At 47.0% G+C, this 7,500-nt stretch overlaps 12 non-coding genes across 12 annotated transcripts in view; all 12 read right to left on the minus strand.

Annotated features, from left to right (window-relative positions):
* LOC123416384 overlaps positions 1-101 on the minus strand; it is a 118-nt gene extending 17 nt beyond the window's left edge. Inside the window, exon 1 of the ribosomal RNA XR_006616048.1 lies at positions 1-101. This exon is cut by the window's left edge and continues 17 nt beyond it. This is a non-coding gene — a ribosomal RNA (5S ribosomal RNA).
* Positions 102-475: 374 nt separating this feature from the next.
* LOC123416358 lies at positions 476-594 on the minus strand. Its single transcript, XR_006616024.1, has one exon. It is a non-coding gene; the product is annotated as a 5S ribosomal RNA (ribosomal RNA).
* A 347-nt stretch (positions 595-941) lies between these two features.
* LOC123415633 lies at positions 942-1,060 on the minus strand. Its single transcript, XR_006615342.1, has one exon. It is a non-coding gene; the product is annotated as a 5S ribosomal RNA (ribosomal RNA).
* Positions 1,061-1,422: 362 nt separating this feature from the next.
* Positions 1,423-1,541, minus strand: LOC123416787. The gene has a single exon (XR_006616388.1). It is a non-coding gene; the product is annotated as a 5S ribosomal RNA (ribosomal RNA).
* Positions 1,542-1,924: 383 nt separating this feature from the next.
* Positions 1,925-2,043, minus strand: LOC123415436. Its single transcript, XR_006615155.1, has one exon. It is a non-coding gene; the product is annotated as a 5S ribosomal RNA (ribosomal RNA).
* Positions 2,044-2,449: 406 nt separating this feature from the next.
* Positions 2,450-2,568, minus strand: LOC123416653. The gene has a single exon (XR_006616261.1). It is a non-coding gene; the product is annotated as a 5S ribosomal RNA (ribosomal RNA).
* Positions 2,569-2,943: 375 nt separating this feature from the next.
* On the minus strand, positions 2,944-3,062 carry LOC123415957. Its single transcript, XR_006615646.1, has one exon. It is a non-coding gene; the product is annotated as a 5S ribosomal RNA (ribosomal RNA).
* A 444-nt stretch (positions 3,063-3,506) lies between these two features.
* Positions 3,507-3,625, minus strand: LOC123415735. The gene has a single exon (XR_006615436.1). It is a non-coding gene; the product is annotated as a 5S ribosomal RNA (ribosomal RNA).
* Positions 3,626-5,948: 2,323 nt separating this feature from the next.
* Positions 5,949-6,067, minus strand: LOC123415963. Its single transcript, XR_006615651.1, has one exon. It is a non-coding gene; the product is annotated as a 5S ribosomal RNA (ribosomal RNA).
* Positions 6,068-6,384: 317 nt separating this feature from the next.
* LOC123415373 lies at positions 6,385-6,503 on the minus strand. The gene has a single exon (XR_006615093.1). It is a non-coding gene; the product is annotated as a 5S ribosomal RNA (ribosomal RNA).
* A 346-nt stretch (positions 6,504-6,849) lies between these two features.
* On the minus strand, positions 6,850-6,968 carry LOC123416172. Its single transcript, XR_006615848.1, has one exon. It is a non-coding gene; the product is annotated as a 5S ribosomal RNA (ribosomal RNA).
* Positions 6,969-7,351: 383 nt separating this feature from the next.
* On the minus strand, positions 7,352-7,470 carry LOC123415778. Its single transcript, XR_006615476.1, has one exon. It is a non-coding gene; the product is annotated as a 5S ribosomal RNA (ribosomal RNA).
* Between the last annotated feature and the right edge of the window lie 30 nt (positions 7,471-7,500).

Consider the following 7,500-nt stretch of genomic DNA (forward strand, 5'->3'; position numbering starts at 1 on the left):
CTTCCCAGGAGGTCACCCATCCTAGTACTACTCTCGCCAAAGCACGCTTAACTTCGGAGTTCTGTGGGATCCGGTGCTTTAGTGCTGGTATGATCGCATCCGACATGCAACTATCTATTTGTTCCTTATGCTTGCCCCTACTACTACTGCTACTACTGCTACTACTCCTACTACTGCTACTACTGCTACTACTACTACTACTAGTCGTTGGGTGTCATGCGAGGTGGGAAAAGTGAGAGAGGTCGTGGCGGTGCTCGTGTTGTCGGGGTAGAGAGGGAGCGGTGAAATTCTTGTGTTAAACTCGTCTCCGTTGTCGAGGCAAATGTGGCAATGGACACGGGAGGGGCAAGCTAAAACATATCACCAACGTCAAAAATAAGAAAACTAGTAAACGTCAAAAATAAGAAAACGAGGTCATATAGATCAAGGTCCCGCGTCATCCTTGTCACGTGGCGCAAAAATATAATTAAAAAGGGGAATGCAACACGAGGACTTCCCAGAAGGTCACCCATCCTAGTAATACTCTCGCCCAAGCGCGCTTAACTTCGGAGTTCTGATGGGATCCGCTGCTTTAGTGCTGGTATGATCGCATCCGACATGCAACTATCTATTTGTTCCTTATGCTTGCCCCTACTACTACTACTACTACTACTACTACTACTACTACTAGTCGTTGGGTGTCATGCGCGGTGGGAAAAGTCACAGAGGTCGTGCCGGTGCTCGTGTTGTCGGGGTAGAGAGGGAGCGGTGTAATTCTTGTGTTAAACTCGTCTCCGTTCTCGAGGCAAATGTGGCAATGGACACGGGAGGGGCAAGCTAAAACATATCACAAACGTCAAAAATAAGAAAACTAGTAAACGTCAAAAATAAGAAAACGAGGTCATATAGATCACGGTCCCGTGTCATCCTTGTCATGTGGCGCAAAAATATATTTAGAAAGGGGAATGCAACACGAGGACTTCCCAGGAGGTCACCAATCCTAGTACTACTCTCGCCCAAGCACGCTTAACTTCGGAGTTCTGATGGGATCCGGTGCTTTAGTGCTGGTATGATCGCATCCGACATGCAACTATCTATTTGTTCCTTATGCTTGCCCCTACTACTACTGCTACTACTGCTACTACTGCTACTACTACTACTACTACTACTAGTCGTTGGGTGTCATGCGCGGTGGGAAAAGTCAAAGAGGTCGTGGCGGTGCTCGTGTTGTCGGGGTAGAGAGGGAGCGGTGAAATTCTTGTGTTAAACTCGTCTCCGTTGTCGAGGCAAATGTGGCAATGGACACGGGAGGGGCAAGCTAAAACATATCACAAACGTCAAAAATAAGAAAACTAGTAAATGTCAAAAATAAGAAAACGACGTCATATAGATCACGGTCCCGCGTCATCCTTGTCACGTGGCGCAAAAATATATTTAAAAAGGGGAATGCAACACGAGGACTTCCCAGGAGGTCACCCATCCTAGTACTACTCTCGCCCAAGCACGCTTAACTTCGGAGTTCTGATGGGATCCAGTGCTTTAGTGCTGGTATGATCGCATCCGACATGCAACTATCTATTTGTTCCTTATGCTTGCCCCTACTACTACTACTACTAGTACTACTACTACTACTATTACTACTACTACTACTACTACTACTACTACTACTACTAGTCGTTGGGTGTCATGCGCGGTGGGAAAAGTCAGAGAGGTCGTGGCGGTGCTCGTGTTGTCGGGGTAGAGAGGGAGCGGTGAAATTCTTGTGTTAAACTCGTCTCCGTTGTCGAGGCAAATGTGGCAATGGACACGGGAGGGGCAAGCTAAAACATATCACAAACGTCAAAAATAAGAAAACTAGTAAACGTCAAAAATAAGAAAACGAGGTCATATAGATCACGGTCCCGCGTCATCCTTGTCACGTGGCGCAAAAATATATTTAAAAAGGGGAATGCAACACGAGGACTTCCCAGGAGGTCACCCATCCTAGTACTACTCTCGCCCAAGCATGCTTAACTTCGGAGTTCTAATGGGATCCGGTGCTTTAGTGCTGGTATGATCGCATCCGACATGCAACTATCTATTTGTTCCTTATGCTTGCCCCTACTACTACTACTACTAGTACTACTACTACTACTAGTAGTACTACTACTACTACTACTATTACTACTACTACTACTACTACTACTACTACTACTACTAGTCATTGGGTGTCATGCGCGGTGGGAAAAGTCACAGAGGTCGTGGCGGTGCTCGTGTTGTCGGGGTAGAGAGGGAGCGGTGTAATACTTGTGTTAAACTCGTCTCCGTTCTCGAGGCAAATGTGGCAATGGACACGGGAGGGGCAAGCTAAAACATATCACAAACGTCAAAAATAAGAAAACTAGTAAACGTCAAAAATAAAAAACGAGGTCATATAGATCACGGTCCCGTGTCATCCTTGTCATGTGGCGCAAAAATATATTTGAAAAGGGGAATGCAACACGAGGACTTCCCAGGAGGTCACCCATCCTAGTACTACTCTCGCCCAAGCACGCTTAGCTTCGGAGTTCTGATGGGATCCGGTGCTTTAGTGCTGGTATGATCGCATCCAACATGCAACTATCTATTTGTTCCTTATGCTTGCGCCTACTACTACTGCTACTACTGCTACTACTACTACTACTACTCCTACTACTGCTACTACTACTACTAGTCGTTGGGTGTCATGCGCGGTGGGAAAAGTCAAAGAGGTCGTGGCGGTGCTCGTGTTGTCGGGGTAGGGAGGGAGCCGTAAATTCTTGTGTTAAACTCGTCTCCGTTGTCGAGGCAAATGTGGCAATGGACACGGGAGGGGCAAGCTAAAACATATCACAAACGTCAAAAATAAGAAAACTAGTAAACATCAAAAATAAGAAAACGAGGTCATATAGATCACGGTCCCGCGTCATCCTTGTCACGTGGCGCAAAAATATATTTTTAAAAAGGAGAATGCAACACGAGGACTTCCCAGGAGGTCACCCATCCTAGTACTACTCTCGCCCAAGCACGCTTAACTTCGGAGTTGTGATGGGATCCGGTGCTTTAGTGCTGGTATGATCGCATCCGACATGCAACTATCTATTTGTTCCTTATGCTTGCCCCTACTACTACTACTACTAGTACTAGTACTACTACTACTACTACTAGTACTACTACTACTACTACTAGTACTACTACTACTACTACTAGTACTACTACTACTACTACTACTACTACTACTACTACTACTACTAGTAGTCGTTGGGTGTCATGCGCGGTGGGAAAAGTCACAGAGGTCGTCGGGGTGCTCGTGTTGTCGGGGTAGAGAGGGAGTGGTGAAATTTTTGTGTTAAACTCGTCTCCGTTCTCGAGGCAAATGTGGCAATGGACACGGGAGGGGCACGCTAAAACATATCACAAACGTCAAAAATAAGAAAACTAGTAAACGTCAAAAAAAAAGAAAAGGAGGTCATATAGATCACGGTCCCGCGTCATCCTTGTCACGTGGCGCAAAAATATATTTAAAAAGGGGAATGCAACACGAGGACTTCCCAGGAGGTCACCCATCCTAGTAGTACTCTCGCCCAAGCACGCTTTACTTCGGAGTTCTGATGGGATCCGGTGCTTTAGTGCTGGTATGATCGCATCCGACATGCAACTATCTATTTGTTCCTTATGCTTACCCCTACTACTACTACTACTACTACTACTACTACTACTACTACTACTACTACTACTACTACTACTACCAGTACTACTACTGCTACTACTACCAGTACTACTACTACTACTACTACTACTACTACTATTACTACTACTGCTACTACTACTACTACTACTACTACTACTACTACTACCAGTACTACTACTACTACTACTACCAGTACTACTACTACTACTACTACTACTACTACTACTACTACTACTACTACTACCAGTACTACTACTACTACTACTACTACTACTACTACTACTACTACTACTACCTACTACTACTACCTACTACTACTACTACTACTACTACTACTACTACTGCTCCTACTACTACTACCACTACCACTACTACTACCACTACCACTACTGCTCCTGCTACTGCTACTACCACTACTACTACCACTACTACTACTGCTCCTGCTACTGCTACTACTACCACTACTACTACCACTACTACTACTGCTCCTGCTCCTGCTCCTGCTCCTACTCCTGCTCCTCCTCCTGCTCCTGCTACTACTCCTGCTCCTGCTCCTGCTACTACTACTACTACTGCTCCTACTACTACTGCTACTACTACTACTGCTACTGCTCCTACTGCTATTGCTACTGCTGCTCCTGCTACTGCTACTCCTGCTCCTGCTACTCCTGCTACTACTCCTCCTCCTGCTACTACTCCTGTTACTGCTGCTACTATTGCTGCTGCTGCTACTGCTGCTGCTGCTGCTGCTCCTGCTGCTGCTGCTCCTACTACTGCTACTACTACTACTACTACTACTACTACTACTACTACTACTACTACTACTACTACTACTACTACTACTACCACTACCACTACGACTACCACTACCACTACTGCTCCTGCTACTGCTTCTACTACCACTACTACTACCACTACTACTACCACTACTACTACTGCTCCTGCTCCTGCTCCTGCTCCTACTCCTGCTCCTCCTCCTGCTCCTGCTACTACTCCTGCTCCTGCTACTACTCCTGCTCCTGCTCCTGCTACTACGACTACTGCTACTACTCCTGCTCCTGCTCCTGCTCCTGCTCCTGCTCCTGCTCCTGCTCCTGCTACTACTCCTGCTCCTGCTACTACTCCTGCTCCTGCTACTACTCCTGCTCCTGCTCCTGCTCCTGCTACTACTGCTGCTCCTACTACTACTGCTACTACTACTACTGCTACTGCTCCTACTGCTACTGCTACTGCTACTGCTACTGCTGCTCCTGCTACTGCTACTCCTGCTCCTGCTACTCCTGCTACTACTCCTCCTACTACTACTACTCCTGCTACTGCTGCTACTACTGTTGCTGCTGCTACTGCTGCTGCTGCTGCTGCTACTGCTGCTGCTGCTACTGCTGCTGCTGCTGCTGCTGCTCCTACTACTACTACTACTACTACTACTACTACCACTACCACTACTACTACCACTACCACTACTGCTCCTGCTACTGCTACTACTACCACTACTACTACCACTACTACTACCACTACTACTACTGCTCCTGCTCCTGCTCCTGCTCCTGCTCCTCCTCCTGCTCCTGCTACTACTCCTGCTCCTGCTACTACTCCTGCTCCTGCTCCTGCTACTACGACTACTACTACTACTACTACTACTGCTCCTACTACTACTGCTACTACTACTACTGCTACTGCTCCTACTGCTACTGCTACTGCTACTGCTACTGCTGCTCCTGCTACTGCTACTCCTGCTCCTACTACTACTGCTACTACTACTACTGCTACTGCTCCTACTGCTACTGCTACTGCTACTGCTACTGCTGCTCCTGCTACTGCTACTCCTGCTCCTGCTACTCCTGCTCCTGCTACTCCTGCTACTCCTCCTCCTCCTGCTAGTACTCCTGCTACTGCTGCTACTACTGCTGCTGCTGCTGCTGCTGCTCCTACTACTACTCCTCCTCCTCCTACTACTACTACTACTACTACTACTACTACTACTACTACTACTACTACTACTACTAGTAGTCGTTGGGTGTCATGCGCGGTGGGAAAAGTCACACATGTCGTGGCGGTGCTCGTGTTGTCGGGGTAGAGAGGGACCGGTGAAATTCTTGTGTTAAACTCGTCTCCGTTGTCGAGGCAAGTGTGGCAATGGACACGGGAGGGGCAAGCTAAAACATATCATAAACGTCAAAAATAAGAAAACTAGTAAACGTCAAAAAAAAGAAAACGAGGTCATATAGATCACGGTCCCGCGTCATCCTTGTCACGTGGCGCAAAAATATATTTAAAAAGGGGAATGCAACACGAGGACTTCCCAGGAGGTCACCCATCCTAGTACTACTCTCGCCCAAGCACGCTTAACTTCGGAGTTCTGATGGGATCCGGTGCTTTAGTGCTGGTATGATCGCATCCGACATGCAACTATCTATTTGTTCCTTATGCTTGCCCCTACTACTAGTCGTTGGATGTCATGCGCGGTGGGAAAAGTCACAGAGGTCGTGGCGGTGCTCGCGTTGTCGGGGTAGAGAGGGAGCGGTGAAATTCTTGTGTTAAACTCGTCTCCGTTGTCGAGGCAAATGTGCCAATGGACACGGGAAGGGCAAGCTAAAACATATCACAAACGTCAAAAATAAGAAAACTAGTAAACGTCAAAAAAAAGAAAACGAGGTCATATAGATCACGGTCCCGCGTCATCCTTGTCACGTGGCGCAAAAATATATTTAAAAAGGGGAATGCAACACGAGGACTTCCCAGGAGGTCACCCATCCTAGTACTACTCTCGCCCAAGCACGCTTAACTTCAGAGTTCTGATGGGATCCGGTGCTTTAGTGCTGGTATAATCGCATCCGACATGCAACTATCTATTTGTTCCTTATGCTTGCCCCTACTACTACTACTACTACTACTACTACTACTACTACTAGTCGTTGGGTGTCATGCGCGGTGGGAAAAGTCACAGAGGTCGTGGCGGTGCTCGTGTTGTCGGGGTAGAGAGGGAGCGGTGAAATTCTTGTGTTAAACTCGTCTCCGTTGTCGAGGCAAATGTGGCAATGAACACGGGAGGGGCAAGCTAAAACATATCACAAACGTCAAAAATAAGAAAACTAATAAACGTCAAAAATAAGAAAACGAGGTCATATAGATCACCGCCCGCGTCATCCTTGTCACGTGGCGCAAAAATATATTTAAAAAGGGGAATGCAACACGAGGACTTCCCAGGAGGTCACCCATCCTAGTACTACTCTCGCCCAAGCACGCTTAACTTCGGAGTTCTCAGTGGATCCGGTGCTTTAGTGCTGGTATGATCGCATCCGACATGCAACTATCTATTTGTTCCTTATGCTTGCCCCTACTACTACTACTACTAGTACTACTACTACTACTACTACTAGTAGTAGTAGTAGTAGTAGTAGTAGTAGTAGTAGTCGTTGGGTGTCATGCGCGGTGGGAAAAGTCACACAGGTCGTGGCGGTGCTCGTGTTGTCGGGGTAGAGAGGGAGCGGTGAAATTCTTGTGTTAAACTCGTCTCTGTTCTCGAGGCAAATGTGGCAATGGACACGGGAGGGGCAAGCTAAAACATATCACAAACGTCAAAAATAAGAAAACTAGTAAACGTGAGAAAAAAGAAAACGAGGTCATATAGATCACGGTCCCGCGTCATCCTTGTCACGTGGCGCAAAAATATATTTAAAAAGGGGAATGCAACACGAGGACTTCCCACGAGGTCACCCATCCTAGTACTACTCTCGACCAAGCACGCTTTACTTCGGAGTTCTGATGGGATCCGGTGCTTTAGTGCTGGTATGATCGCATCCGACATGCAACTATCTATTTGTTCCTTATGC

Source organism: Hordeum vulgare, unplaced genomic scaffold (genome assembly GCF_904849725.1).
Source record: "Hordeum vulgare subsp. vulgare unplaced genomic scaffold, MorexV3_pseudomolecules_assembly, whole genome shotgun sequence".
NCBI classification, from domain to species: Eukaryota; Viridiplantae; Streptophyta; class Magnoliopsida; order Poales; family Poaceae; genus Hordeum; species Hordeum vulgare.